The 16,079-nt window shown below is 40.9% G+C and overlaps 1 pseudogene; it reads right to left on the bottom strand.

The window, feature by feature from the left end:
• Nucleotides 1-544: 544 nt before the first annotated feature.
• On the bottom strand, nt 545-6,262 carry LOC122692725 (annotated as a pseudogene).
• Nucleotides 6,263-16,079: the final 9,817 nt, after the last annotated feature.

Genomic DNA, 16,079 nt, shown 5'->3' with positions numbered 1-16,079 from the left:
CGGCTCCAGTATTCTTGCCTGGAGAATCCCACGGACAGAAGAGCCTGGTGAGCCCCCGCATGTGGGATTACAAAGAGTCGGACACGACTGAGCGACTAACACTTCACTTCAGATCTGAAGACGCACACAAACTGAAAGTAAGGAGATGGGTAACCTCTGAATTCTTTGTTTTCTGAGCGCATATAAAAGTTATATTTACACCCTAACAGTCTATTAGGACTTTCCAAGCGGAGATGGTAAAGAGTCTGCCTACAATTCGGGAGACCTGGGTTCGATCCCTGAGTTGGGAAGATCCTTTGGAGAAGGAAATGGCAATCCGCTACAGTATTCTTGCCTGGAAAATCCCATGGACGGAGAAGCCTGGTAGGCTACAGTCCATGGGGTCACAAAGAGTCGGACACAACTAAGCGACTTCAGTTTCTTTCTTTCATAGTAGTCTATTAAGTATTCAATAGCATTATGTTTAAAAAAAAATCAATGCTCATACCTTATTTTAAAAATACTTTTTTTTTTTTTGCTAAAAAAAGTGCTAACCATCATCTGAGCCTTCAGCAAGTCATAATCTTTTTGCTGGTAGAGGGTCTTAACTTGATGTTGATAGCTGCTGACTGATCAGGGTGTTGGTTGCTGAACATTGGGGTGACTGTGGCAATTTTTAAAGATAACAGTGAAGTCTGTGCATTGATTGACTCTTCCTTTCATGAATGATTTCTCTGTAGCATGCAATGCTGTTTGATGGCATTTTACCTACAGTAGGACTCCTTTCAAAATTGGAGTCAAATTCTCCCAAATCCTGCTGTTGCTTTACCAATGAAGTTTATGTATTATGCTAAATCTTTATTGTTATCTTAACAATAAAGTTAAATCTAGTTATTTTAACTAGATCTGATAGACACAGTGCCTGATGAACTATGGACAGAGGTTCATGACATTGTACAGGAGACAGGAAGCAAGACCATCCCCAAGAAAAAGAAATGCAAAAAGGCAAAATGGTTGTCTGAGGAGGCCCTACAAATAGCTTTGAAAAGGAGAGAGGTGAAAGGCAAAGGAGAAAAGGAAAGATATTCCCCTTTGAAGGCAGAGTTCTAAACAATAGCAAGGAGAGATAAGAAAGCCTTCCTCAGTGATCAATGCAAAGAAATAGAGGAAAACAATAGAATGGGAAAGACTAGAGATCTTGTCAAGAAAATTAGAGATACCAAGGGAACATTTCATGCAAAGATGGGCTCAATGAAGGACAGAAATGGTAGGGATCTAACAGAAGCAGAAGATATTAAGAAGAGGTGGCAAGAATACACAGAAGAACTGTACAAAAAAGATCTTCACAATCCAGATAATTACGAATGTGTGATCACTCACACTCACCTAGAGCCAGACATCCTGGAATGTGAGTCAGGTGGGCCTTAGGAAGCACCACTATGGGCAAAGCTAGTGGCAGTGATGAAATTCCAGTTGAGCTATTTCAAATCCTGAAAGATGACGCTGTGAAAGTGCTGCACTCATGTCAGCAGATTTGGAAAACTCAGCAGTGACCACAGGACTGGAAAAGGTCAGTTTTCATTCCAATCCCAAAGAAAGGCAATGCCAAAGAATGCTCAAACTCCCGCACAATTGCACTCAGCTCACACACTAGTAAAGTAATGCTCAAAATTCTCCAAGCCAGGCTTCAGCGATACGTGAACTGAGAACTTCCAGATGTTCAAGCTGGTTTTAGAAAAGGCAGAGGAACCAGAGATCAAATTGCCAGCATCTGCTGGATCATCGAAAAAGTAAGAGAGTTCCAGAAAAACATCTATTTCTGCTTTATTGACTATGCCAAAGTCTTTGACTGTGTGGATCACAATAAACTGGAAAATTCTGAAAGAGATGGGCATACCAGACCACCTGACCTGCCTCTTGAGAAATCTGTATGCAGATCAGGAAGCAACAGTTAGAACTGGACATGGAACAACAGACTGGTTCCAAATAGGAAAAGGAGTACGCCAAGGCTGTATATTGTCACCCTGCTTATTTAACTTATATGCAGAGTACATCATGAGAAACGCTGGGCTCGAAGAAGCAGAAGCTGGAATCAAGACTGCCGGGAGAAATATCAATAACCTCAGATATGCAGATGACACCACCTTTACGGCAGAAAGTGAAGAACTAATGAGCCTCTTGATGAAAGTGAAAGAGGAGAGTGAAAAAATTGGCTTAAAGCTCAACATTCAGAAAAGTAAGATCTTGGCATCCGGTCCCATCACTTCATGACAGATAGATGGGGAAACAGTGGAAACAGTGGCTGACTTTATTTTTCTGGCCTCCAAAATCACTTCAGATAGTGATTGCAGCCATGAAATTAAAAGACGCTTACTCCTTGGAAGGAAAGTTATGACCAACCTAGACAGCATATTTAAAAGCAGAGACATTTCTTTGCCAACAAAGGTTCATCTAGTCAAGGCTATGGTTTTTCCAGTGGTCATGTATGGATGTGAGAGTTGGACTATAAAGAAGGCTGAGCACTGAAAAATTGATGCTTTTGAACTGTGGTGTTGGAGAAGACTCTTGAGAGTCCCTTGGACTGCAAGGAGATCCAACCAGTCCATCCTAAAGGAGATCAGTCCTGGGTGTTCATTGGAAGGACTGATGTTGAAATTGAAACTCCAGTACTTTACTTTGGCCACCTGATGTGAAGAGCTGACTCATTGGAAAAGACCCTGACGCTGGGAAAGATTGGGGGCAGGTGGAGAAGGGGACGATGGAGGATGAGATGGCTGGATGGCATCATCAACTCAATGGACATGGATTTGGGTGGGCTCCAGGAGTTGGTGATGGACAGGGAGGCCTGGTGTGCTGCGGTTCATGGGGTCACAGAGTCGGACATGACTGAGTGACTGAACTGAACATGAACATGTTTTCATGATAGAGTAATTGGCCTCCAACTAATAAAAATAAATGAAAAAAAAAATTCAACAGCTGAGTAGTTGCTTCTAATGATGAGCAAAGAAAGCGGCTACTTTAGATGAAATCTATTCCTGGTGAAGATGTTGTGAAGATTATTAGCTCAGTTCAGTTCAGTTCAGTCACTCAGTCATCTCCAACTCTTTGCAACCCCACCATCCACAGCAAGCCAGGCCTCCCTGTCCATCACCAACTCCCGAAGTCCACCCAAACCCATGTCCATTGTGTCGGTGATGCCATCCAACCATCTCATCCCAGCATTTCTCATGATGTACTCTGCATATAAGTCAAATAAGCAGGGTGACAATATACAGCCTTGACGTACTCCTTTTCCTGTTTGGAACCATTCTGTTGTTTCATGTCCAGTTCTAACTGTTGCTTCCTGATCTGCATACAGATTTCTCAAAAGGCAGGTCAGGTGGTCTGGTATGCCCATCTCTTTCAGATTTTTTCTACAGTTTATTGTGATCCACACAGTCAAAGACTTTGGCATAGTCAATAAAGCAGAAATAGATGTTTTTCTGGAACTCTCTTGCTTTTTCGATGATCCAGCAGATGCTGGCAATTTGATCTCTGGTTCCTCTGCCTTTTCTAAAACCAGCTTGAACATCTGGAAGTTCTCAGTTCACGTATCGCTGAAGCCTGGCTTGGAGAATTTTGAGCATTACTTTACTAGTGTGTGAGCTGAGTGCAATTGTGCGGGAGTTTGAGCATTCTTTGGCATTGCCTTTCTTTGGGATTGGAATGAAAACTGACCTTTTCCAGTCCTGTGGTCACTGCTGAGTTTTCCAAATCTGCTGACATATTGAGTGCAGCACTTTCACAGCGTCATCTTTCAGGATTTGAAATAGCTCAACTGGAATTTCATCACTGCCACTAACTTTGTTCGTAGTGATGCTTCCTAAGGCCCACTTGACTTCACATTCCAGGATGTCTGATGACTTCACATGGCCAGGAAGTCAAGAAACACCTGGAGTAACAGGCAAATTTGGCCTTGGAGTACAGAATGAAGCAGGGCAAAGGCTAATAGAGTTCTGCCAAGAGAACGCATTGGTCATAGCAAACACCCTCTTCCAACAACACAAGAGAAGACTCTACACATGGACATCACCAGATAGTCAACACCGAAATCAGATTGATTATATTCTTTGCAGCCAAAGATGGAGAAGCTCTATACAGTCAGCAAAAACAAGACTGGGAGCTGACTGTGGCTCAGATCATGAACTCCTTATTGCCAAATTCAGAATGAAATTGAAGAAAGTGGAGAAAACCACTAGACCATTCAGGTATGACCTAAGTCAAATCCCTTATGACTATACAGTGGAAGTGAGAAATAGATTTAAGGGACTAGATCTGATAGAGTGCCTGATGAACTATGGATGGAGGTTCGTGACATTGTACAGGAGACAGGAATCAAGACCATTCCCAAGAAAAAGAAATGTAAAAAAGCAAAATGGCTGTCTGAAGAGGCCTTACAAATAGCTGCAAAAAGATGGGAAGTGAAAAGCAAAGGAGAAAAGGAAAGATGTACCCATTTGAATGCAGAGTTCTAAACAATAACAAGGAGAGACAAGAAAGCCTTCCTCAGCGATCAATGCAAGGAAATAGAGGAAAACAATAGAATGGGGAAGACTAGAGATCTCTTCAAGAAAACTAGAGATACCAAGGGAACATTTCATGAAAAGATGGGCTCAATAAAGGACAGAAATGGTAAGGACCTAACAGAAGCAGAAGATATTAAGAAGAGGTGGCAAGAATATACAGAAGAACTGTACAAAAACCATATACTTTACCACAGGTTAAATGGGTAGCCAGTGGGAATTTGCTGAGTGACACAGGGAGCCTAAACATGGTGCTCTGTGACAAACAAGAGGGGTGGGATGGGGGTGGGAGGTGGGTGGTAGGCTTAAGAGAGAGGGGACTTGTGTATACCTATGGCTGATTCATGCTGATGTATGGCATAGACAAATATAATATTGTAAAGCAATTATCCTCCAATTTAAAAAAGGTAAAAAAGTTTTATCATGAGATGGCAGCAATTCAGTCACTTCATGAGGTTCCTCATCTAATTCTAGCTCTCTTGCTATTTCCATCACATCTGCAGTTAGTTCCTCCACTGAAGTCTTAAACCCTTCAAAGTCATCCATGAAAGCTGGAACCAGCTTCTTCTAAACTATTGTTAATATTGACATTTGGGCTTTTTCACATGAATCATGAATGTTCTTAATGGCATCTAGAAAGATGAATCCTTTCCAGAAGGTTTTCAATTTCCTTTGCCCAGATCCATCAGAGGAATCAATACCTGTATTGTCTATAACCTGAATAAAAAGTATTTCTTAAATAACATAACTTGAAAGTTTAAACTAGCCCTTGATCCATGGACTGCAGAATGGATGTTTAAGCAGCATGAAAATAGAGCTCTTGAGTGACTAGGTGCATTGTCAGTGAGCAGTAATATTTTGAAAGGAATCCTTCTTTTCCCTGAGCACCAGGTCTGAACAGTGGGCTTAAAATTTTTGGCAAACCGTGTTGGAAACAAATGTATTGTCATCCAGGCTTTGTGGTTCCATTTACAGAGCACAAGCAGAGTAGATTTAGAATAATTCTTCTAAGCGCCCTAGGATTTTCAGAATGGTAAATGAGCATTGACTCAACTGAAAGTCAGCAGCTGCATTAGCCCCTAACAACAGAGTCGGCCTGTCCTCTGAAGTTTTGAAGCCAGATAGTCACTTCTCCTCTCTAGCTGTGAAAATCCTAGATGGATCATCTCCTAATAGAAGGCTGTTTATATTGAAAATCTGTCAATAGTGCAGCTGCCTTTGCTAATCATTTTAGCTAGATAATCTGGATGATTTGCTGCAGTTTCTTGGCACTTCTTTGTTCTTCTATGTTATGGTGACAGTTTCTTTCCTTAAACCTTATAAACCAAGCTCTGCTAGCTTCAAACTTTTATTCTGCAGCTTCCTCACCTGTCTCAGCCTTCACAGAATTAAAGGAACTCAGGGTCATGCATTAGATTAGATTTTGGCTTAAGGGAATGTTGTGACTGGCTTGATCTTCTATCTGACCACTAAAACTTTTTCCATATCAGCAATAAGGCTGTTTTGCTTTCTTATCATTTGTGTTTACTGGAGTAGCACTTTTCATTTCCTTCAAGAACTTTCCCTTTGCATTTACAATTTGACTAATGTTTGGCACAAGAAGCCTAGCTTTCAGCCTGTCTTGGCTTTCAACACGCCTTTCTCACTAAGCTTATTCATTTCTAGCTTTTGACTTAAAGAGACGTGAAACCCTTCCTTTCACTTGAATGTTTAGAGGCCATTGTAGGGTTATTAATTGGCCAAATTTCAATACGGCTTTGTCTCAGAGAATAGGGAGGCCTGCGGAGAGGGAGAGACAGAGGGGAATGGTCCATCAGTGGAGTAGTCAGAGTACACACATTTATTAAATTCGTGATTTTATGTGAACATGAGAGCATGGTTCCTGGTGCCAGAAGACAATTATAATAAATCAAAGATCACTAGTCACAGACCGTCATAATAAATATAATAATGAAGAAAAGTTTGAAATATTGTGAGAATTACCAAAATGTGACATAGAGATACAAAGTGAGCAAATGCACCAACAGATTTGCTCCACACACGGTTGCCACAAACTTTCAATTTGTAAAACATGCAGTATCTCTGAAGCACAATAAATTCAATAACAATAAAATGAGGTATGTCTATAAAGGGGCCCAGATACATAGACGATAGATAGATGTATGCGTGTATGTGTTAGTTGCTCAGTCTTGTCCGACTCTTTGTGACCCCATAGACTGTAGCCCACCAGGGTCCTCTGTCCATGGAATTCCCCAGGCAAGAATACTGGAGTGGGTTGCTATTCCCTTCTCCAGGGGATCTTCCCAACCCAGGGACTGAACTCACACATTGTCTCACACATTGCAGGCAGATTCTTTACCATCTGAGCCAGCAAGGAAGCCTGATAGATAGATACAGATGATAGATAATGGACGAATGAATGGATAGGTAGGTAAATTCACCTTTTATCAATCATCCCACTGTAAACAAAGAGATCTATTTCCTACAGGTCAAAGTATACAAACTCTTCTCTAAGCCTCGAGGCTGTGCTCCAGCATCCATGACAATACCGGCCCCGGGCTGCATACTGGGCTGACTCCCGCCCTGTCCTGAGAATTTATGGCCAAGCTCCTACACAGCTTTGCTGGCCTTTACTCCCCCATTCCTTCTGGCCCCAATGTAAGACTGAGTTCATCCACACAGCATAGCAATCTCTTTGCCCAGGAATCCCCTTGTCGTTGAACACAATCAGATGACAAGTTAGGTTTTTTCATCCCCACGCCTCCCTTCCCAGGGGATGAAATGAGCCGCACACTTGCAAACTTGCAGAGCACGGGGCTGTGGTGCGCTGGAGCTGTCTTAGGGCAGCGGTCGCCCAGGCAGGGCAGCTTCCCAGGTCTGGGTCCTGAACCCCACCTCTGCCAGGAGGGGGAGCCCATGACTTGTGGCCAAGACCAGAGGCTGACGGGGAGGAGGAACGGGCTTTGGGCGGTCAGGCAGAAAGGTCCACAGCGCAAAGGGCCGCTGAGGGAGGAGTAGAAAGAAGAGAATCTGCTGGGGAAGGAACTGCTTCCGACCCGTCTGAGGCCCGGAGGGATTGATAGAAAACTAGAAAAAATAGGAAAGGAAAAGACCGCTGGCCCCAAACTCTGTTTTGCCTGTGAGTCATTTCAGTCAGACTTTGTTTTTTAATTGGAGTATAATTGCTTTACGATGTTGTGTTAGCTCCTGTTGCACAACAACGTAAATCAGCTTTTTATATACATACACTCCTCCCTCTGGAGCCTTCACCTGCCCCACTCCTCTAGGTCATCACAGAGCACGGAGCTGAGCTCCCTGTGCCAGACAGCAGCTTCCCACTAGCCATTCTGTGGGAGCGTGTATATGTCGATGCTACTCTCTGCATTTTCCTGCCTCCCCTTCCCCCACTGTGTCCAGCAGTCTGTTCTCTACATCTGAGTGTCTGTTCCTGCCCTTGAGGTAATGAACTATACGTTTCCCCTTTCCAAATATTACAGAGAAAAGAGACAATGGTTAATGGTGATGGTTTGCAACTTAACTATTTTGTATGGTTTTCTTTTCCTCCTAAGCTCTAGCATTATCACAGCACCTGCGTCCCAGGAGCCCTGAGGGAAGGGAAATTTTTTCCTCTTTTACATTGCTGCCCTCTGCTGGATGAGAGGAAATTCACAGGTGAAGACTGATTTATCTCTTCAAGTTTTGTTTGGGTTTGATTTAGTAATTCAATTCAAGATGGTCTGAAAAAAAAAATAAAGGATTTTTCTGTAAATAAAGAAGTTTTAAAGTTTGCAACAAGAAAGTAATTAAATATTTAATGCTTTTAGAATGATGAAAAAGCAGAAGAGTCTGTGAAATACATGTACCTGTATTGTTGAAGAAGTGATGTGATCTTCCAGAAGTGAATTTGTAGAACAAAGGACAGTAATGTTAATAGGGCACCGCCTTTGATCCAGTTGATCTTCTGCAAATTCAGAAGCCAGAAACAGTTTTTAAAAGTATCAATAAAAGTACATATGCACTGTATAAGTTTAAGGTTACAGAATAATGATGTGACTTACATGTATCATGAAATGATTACCACAATTTTCGTGAACAGCCATCATCTCATACAGATACAAAATTAAGGATAAACTTTTTTCCCCTTGTAATGAAAACCCTAGGATTTACTCTCTTAACAAATTTCATACATAACATTTCCCAGGCAAGAATTTCCTGAGAAATCTGTATGCATGTCAAGAAGTGACAGTTAGAACTGGACATGGGAAAATGGGCTGGTTTAAAATTGGGAAAGGAGTATGTCAAGGCTGTATATTGTCACCCTGCTTATTTAACTTACATGCAGAGTACATCATGAAAAATGCCAGCTGGATGAAGCACAAGCTGGAATCAAGATTGCCAGAAGAAATATCAATTACCTCAGACATGCAGATGACACCACCCTTACAGCAGAAAGCAAAGAGGAACTAAAGAGCCTCTTGATGAAGGTGAAAAAGGAGAGTGAAAAAGCTGACTTAAAACTCAACATTCAAAAAACCAAGACCATGGCATCTGGTCCCATCACTTCATGGCAAATAGATGGCGAAACAATGGAAACAGTCAGACTTTATTTTGGGGGGCTCCAAAATCACTGCAGCTGGTGACTGCAGCCATGAAATTAAAAGATGCTTGCTCCTTGAAAGAAAAGCTATGACAAAACTAGACAGTGTATAAAAAGCAGAGACATTACTTTGCTGACAAAGGTCTGATAGTCAAGGCCATGGTTTTTCCAGTAGTCATGTACGGATGTGAGAGTTGGACCATAAAGAAGGCTGAGCACCGAAGAATTGATGTTTTTGAACTGTGGTGTTGGAGAAGACTCTTGAGAGTCCCTTGGACTGCAAGGAGACCCAACCAGTCCATCCCTTGGACTGCAAGGAGACCCAACCAGTCCATCCTAAAGGAAATCAGTCCTGAATATTCATTCGAAGGACAGATGTTGAAGCTGAAGCTCCTATACTTTGGCCACCTGATGCAAAGAACTGACTCATTGGAAAAGACCCTGATGCTGGGAAAGACTGAAGGCAGGAGGAGAAGGGGATGATAAAGGATGAGATGGTTGAAAGGCATCACTGACTCAGTGGACATGAGTTTGAGCAAGTTTGGGAGATGGTGAAGGACAGGGAAGACTGGCACACTGCAGTCCATGGAGTTGCAAAGAGTTGCACACGACTGAGTAGACCGCACAACAAGGCAAGAATACAGCAGTGGGTGGCTGTTTCCTTCTCCAGTGGATCTTCCCAAAGCAGGGATCAAACCTGCATCTCCTGCTTGGCAGGTACATTCTTTACCGCTGAGCCACCTGGGAAGCTCTTCATATATAACATACTGTAATGTTAATTACAGGGCTTCCCAGGTGGCCCTAGTGGTAAAGAACCTGCCTGCCAATACAGGAGATGTAAGAGACCCAGGTTCAGTCCCTGGGTTGGGACGAGGCCGTGGAGGAGGGCATGGCAACCTACTCCAGTATTCTTGCCTGGAGAATCTCATAGACAGAGCAGTCTGGTGGGCTACAATCCACAGGGTTGCAAAGAGTTGGTCATGGCTGAAGTGACTTAGCATGCATGCATGCAGTGTTAATTTATTATGTTGTACATTGCATCTCTCTAGTATTTATTTATCTGATAATGGGAAATTTGTACCTTTTGACAACATTCACACTATTTCACCTTCCCCACCCCTGCCTCTAGTAACCAAAAATATAATCTGCTTTTCTATGAGTTTTTTAGTTTATTTGCTTGTTTGGGCTTCCCAGGTGGTGCAGTTGGTAAAGAATCTGCTTGCTAATGCAGGAGACGGAAGACACACAAGTTTGATCCCTGGGTCAGGAAGATCCCCTGGAGGAGGAAATAGCAACCCACTCCAGTATTCTTGCCTGGACAATTCCATGGACAGAGGACCCCAGAGGGCTATAGTCCATGGGGTCGCAGAGTCAGACATGGCTGAACACAGCACAGCCTTGCTTGTTTGTTTGTTTTTGAAGTATAATTGCCCTACAACACTCTGTTAGTTCCTATTACATAACATAGTGATCTACATGTTTCCAAAAAATCACCATGATAATCTAGTTACTATCTCTCACTATACAATAGCACATATATTTTCTATATCCCCCATGCTGGACATTTTACATCCACAACTCATTGTTTTACAACTGGAAGTTGGCAATTCTTAATCTCCCTCCCCTATTTTTCTCTTTTACCCAACCCCCACTCCTTGACAACCACCTGTTTCTTCTCTGTATCTATGATTATGTTTCTGTTTTGTTTTTTCATTTGTTTTGTATAAGGGGAATCATACAATAGTTGTCTTTCTTTGACTTATTTTGCTTAGCATAATAACTGCTAGGTCCATCTACATTGTCAAAAACAGCAAGATCTCATTCTTATGGTTAAGCATATATATATATATATATATATATATATACACACACACATATATATACACACACACACATATACATATGTGTATATATACCTATCTTCAGTGTCCATTCGTCTTTTGATGGCACTTAGGCTGCTTCTGTATTTTACCTATTGTAAATAATTCTGCAAGAAACATTTCAAACTAATGTTTATGTCTCCTTTGGATAAACTGCCAGGAGTAAAATTTCTGGATCATATGGCAGTTATATTTTTAATTTTTTGAGGATTCTCCATACTGTATTGCATAGTAGCTGCACCAAATTTACATTCCCACCAATAGAGCCGAGGGTTCCCTTTCCTCCACATCCTCACCAACACTTGCTATTTGTTGTCTTTTTTATAATAGCCATTCTGACAGGTGTGAGGTGATACCTCATTGTGGTTTTGATTTTTATTTCCCTGATGATTAGCGACATTAGCATATTTTCATGTGCCTGCTGGCCTTTGTATATCTTCTTTGGAAAAATGTCTGTTCAGGTCCTCTGCCCATTTTAAAATCATGTTTTGTTTTTTTTTTTTGGATGTTGAGTTCTGTGAGTTCTTTGTATATTTTGGATATTAGACTCTTATCATATATATCATTTGCAAATATTTTCTCCCATTTTGTAGGTAGACTTTTTGTTTTGCTGATAGTTTCCTTTGCTGTATAAAACCTTTTTAGTTTGATGTAACCTTATTTGTTTGTTTTGGCTTTTGTTTCCCTTACCTGGGGAGATAGATCCAAAAAAACGTTACCAAGACCAAAGTCAAAGAATGTACTACCTGTTTTCTTCTACAAGTTTTAAGATTTGGGGTCCTACATTTAAGTCTTTGATACATTTTGAATTTGTTTTTGATTATGGTGTGAGAAGTAGTCCTGCTTGATTATTTTGCATGCTGCTGTCCAGTTCCCCAGCACCATTTATTGAAGAGGCTGCCTTTCCCCTCACTGTGTGTTCTCACTTACTTGGTCCTAGATTGTGTGCTGTGTGCTCAGTCACTTCAGTCGTGTCTGACTCTTTGCGACCCTGTGGGCCATAGACCACCCGGCTCCCCTGTCCTTGGGATTCTCCAGGCAAGAATACTGGAGTGGGTTGCCATGCCCTCCTCCAGGGGATCTTCCTGACCCAGGGATTCAAATTGTGTTTCTTATGTCTCCTGCATTGGCAGGCAGGTTCTTTGCCGCTAGTGCCATCTGGGAAGCTCTAGATTAACGGACCATATATGTGTGAGTTCACTTCTGGACTCTCTCCTCTGTTTCATTGATCTGTATGCCCTTTTTTGTGCCAGGATCATACTGTTTTGATTACTGTAGTTTTGTATGAGAATTTGAAATCAGGAAACATGATACCTTCAGTTTTGTTCTTCTTTCTCAACATTGTTTTGGCTATTCTGGATCTTCTGTGTCTCCATACAAATAGTTCTAGTTCTGTGAAAGGTTCCATGGGTATTTTGATAGGAACTGTATTGAGTCTGTAGACTGTCTTGGGTAGTACGGTCAATTTAACAGTATCAGTTCTTCTAATCCATGAGCACAGTATATCTTTCCATTTGTTTGTGTCATTCTTAATTTCTTTGGTCAGTGTCTTATAGCTTTTTGAGTACAGGTGTTTTATCTCTTTGGTTAGATTTATTTCTTAGGTATTTTATTCTTTTTGATGTGATTGTGAATGGAATTGTTTTCTAAATTTCTCTTTCTGATAGTTCATTGTTAGTGTATAGAAGCATAGCAGATTTCTATGTATTAATTTTGTATCCTGAATCTTCACTGAATTCATTGATGAGTTCTAATGTTTTTTCAGTGGTAGCTTTAGGATTTTCTATATATAATATTATGCCATCTGCAAACAGGGAGAGTTTTACTTCTTTTTTTTTCCAATCTGGATTCCTTTTATTTCTTTTTCTTGTCAAATTTCTGTGGCTAAGACCTCCAGTACTAAGTTGAATAAAAGTGGTGAGGGTGGCATCCTTGGCTTGTTCCTGACAAGAGGAAATGCCTTCAGCTTTTCATTATTGAGTGTGATGTTATCTGTGGGCTTGTCATAGATGACCTATATTATGTTGAGGTTTGTTCCCTCTGTATCTATTTTTTGAGAGTTTTTATCATAAATGGATGTCAAATTTTTTCAAAAGCTTTTTCAACATCTATTGTGATTATCATGTGATTTTTATTCTTCAATTTGTTGGTGTGGTATTTCATATTGATTGATTTTCAGATATTGAACTATCCCTGCATGCCCACCATAAATTCTGCATGATCATGTTATATGTTCCTTTTACTGCATAGTTGAATTCAATCTGCTAATAGCTTGTTGAGGAATTTGCATCTATGTTTGTTAGTGATATTAGCCTGTAATTTTCTTTTTTTGTGATATCTTCATTTGATTTTAGTATCAGGGTGATGTTGGCCTTCTGTAATGAGTCTAACCCAGGTAATTTCAAATTACTGCTTCTGCCCTGGGTCTCAGAGAATGTAAGATTTTGTGTGTGCCCTTAAATGTGGAGTTTCTGTTTCCTACAACCTTCTCATGAAAGTTAGATCCACTGGCCTGCCAAGTCAAATGTTTTGGGGGATCATCTTCCCTGTGCAGGGCCCCTGGACTGAGGACCCCAATGTGGAGCTTAGACCCCTCACTCTTGGGGGGGGAACCTCTGCAGTTGGAATTATAATCCTGCTTGTGGGTTGCCTATACAGGGGTATGGATCTTGACTATAATATTTCTGCCCCTCCAACTCATCTCATTGTAGACCCTCTTTTAATTAATATATTTAATTATACAAAATATTTTCTGCTAGTCTTCATGTCATTCTCATTGATAGTTGCTCTGTAAATAGCTATAATTTAGTTTGCCCATGAGAATAGGTGGAATTGGGGTCTTCCTACTTTGCCATCTTGGCCATGCCCCATAAAAGTTGATTTTTTTTAAGATTCTCTAACAATTAGAAAAATACATATGCCACATGATTAATGCTCAGCAGTTCTTATTCAGGGTGCACACTGAACATGTAAAAGCTGAAAATATAGATATCCAGGTCCCTCCCAAGAAGATTTTGCCTCAGTTAGACTGGGGTATGGCTGGACATTAGATTTTGAAAAAAACCCTCCATATAATTCTTCTACTTACACCCCATATAAATTCTGAATTAAATGAAGAAAGTTGGATACCAAGTGTCATTTATATTTCAACCTTGGTTTGATAAAACATCTGATTGCAGGTGGACAGGAATACGAGGAGAGAGGGCCCTATATCTGGATGAAGTAGAAATATGCTCCCTCCAGCAAGATATTAACCAAAATAAGAACCATATTTGATGTTAGGACTATATTCGGTATATAAATAATATGTGTAATTTCATTTAATATAATAATATTTAAAAATATGAGTTGAGTGGTATTTTCTAGTTGGTAGTTTTGCCACATATCAATGTAGAAATTAGCCTTCTGCAGCTGCAGAAGCAATTGAATTTTCAGCTTGCTTGCATGTGGCTCAGTCCCTCTTTTAAGAGCCATAAAATAGCCTGAACATCACTGATCTGCAGCTCTCAAAATCACCTAAACTAGAGACAATCCAATGACTTTGGATCATCTGCTGAGAGAGGCAGCCAACATGGCAGGATGGGTCTTGCTCTGGAGAGACAAGAGATTCAAGGCCTGGTTGATGCAAGTTGGCTTGCTGCTAACTCACTAAGTGATCTTGGGTGAATCCCATCATCCCTGCAGATTACTGTAAAATGAGAAGGTAAGGGGTCCAAACCTAAACACCTTCAGGGGGCAGGTAATGTCAGTGAGTGAAGTGGGCCAGGACCAAGATAGTGGGGAATAGTGAGGGCTGTGGAACACTGAGAGTTCATTCCTCTGTCAAGGGATAGCCACTCCTCAGCTCCTGAAGACTGTTCTGTCAGAGAACAGTTACGAAGGTCGTACACTGTACAAGGACACTATTTCAGAGGATGTGTCATTCATATCATAGATGTAGATATTTTCTGTGGAGAGTTCTGAGGAAAGGATATCTTCTAATTTGCACAAAGGTATTTCACGGGCTTTCAGAAGTCCATGTTAGTGTGTGGTAATTCTGTTCCAATGTCAGCAGATCTGTTGTTGAGAAGCTGTAAATATAGCTTTTAATGTGAAATTTCCCTAATTTAAAATTAGGTGGAAACTAATTCCAAAACATATTTGACATTGTGTGAGCTAAACAAAATACTTGTGGGGATCAGATTCAGGCTGTAAGCAATCTCTGACTGAGATGAACTGTAAGTTACTGACATTTCAGAGACTTTCTTATTCTGTGTACCTCATGTGTAATTCTGAAGGAATAAATAAAAAAATGCTAATTACCTGGGTAAGTTATATGGATGTAATAGGGATTATATGGGTATAAAAAGTAAAAGTACACCCTTTGAATGATGGTATGTATAATGTTCTCCCTAATTATCATGTGGTTAACTTTAATTCATCCCTTCTTATTACAAATGTTATTTCTCCAGAGAGAACTTCCTGAGACTTTCACCTAAGTTAGGTTCCCCTCTTACACTTTCTTAAAACACCTTACTTTCTGAGTGAACTCTTCAATGTTATAATGTAAGATAGTCACATGTGTGAATGTTTGCTTCCTGTCTGCTTACCATTCAGTGGAGAGTATGCCTTTGTTAATCGCTATATGCCCATTGGAGATATTACTGATATCTATCAGGCATCCAGTGTAGATTTACTGAATGATGGATTAGTCTTCACACATCAGTGTAACATCTTTTCCTCTTGGTGTCTCTGACTGAACTTGCTGCTTGGTGCTTGACTTCTCGGACCCAGACCTTGGGGGACATCTGGTTTCCATTCCTGAGGAGGATCTCTGGTATGTCGCCCTCCCTGAAATATCTCCAGAGTCAGATAAGAGACATAGTTCAAGTCAGTGATGTTCAGGACATCCATTCTTGGTTTGTGGTTAAAAATCACCTGGATGGGGGTTGGAGGACTCGTAATTTGGGAAACATACACAAGATACATTTTGCTGATAGAAAGTCCACTTCATCTTGGTGGCTGGGACTGGGGGGAGAATTTTCAGCCCAGAATTATATTCTGTTCTCTGTACATGTTTTG

This window comes from Cervus elaphus, chromosome 4, assembly GCF_910594005.1.
Source record: "Cervus elaphus chromosome 4, mCerEla1.1, whole genome shotgun sequence".
NCBI classification, from domain to species: domain Eukaryota; kingdom Metazoa; phylum Chordata; class Mammalia; order Artiodactyla; family Cervidae; genus Cervus; species Cervus elaphus.
The sequence above is the reverse complement of the archived record's forward strand: the minus strand, read 5'-3'. Positions and strand labels throughout refer to the sequence as shown.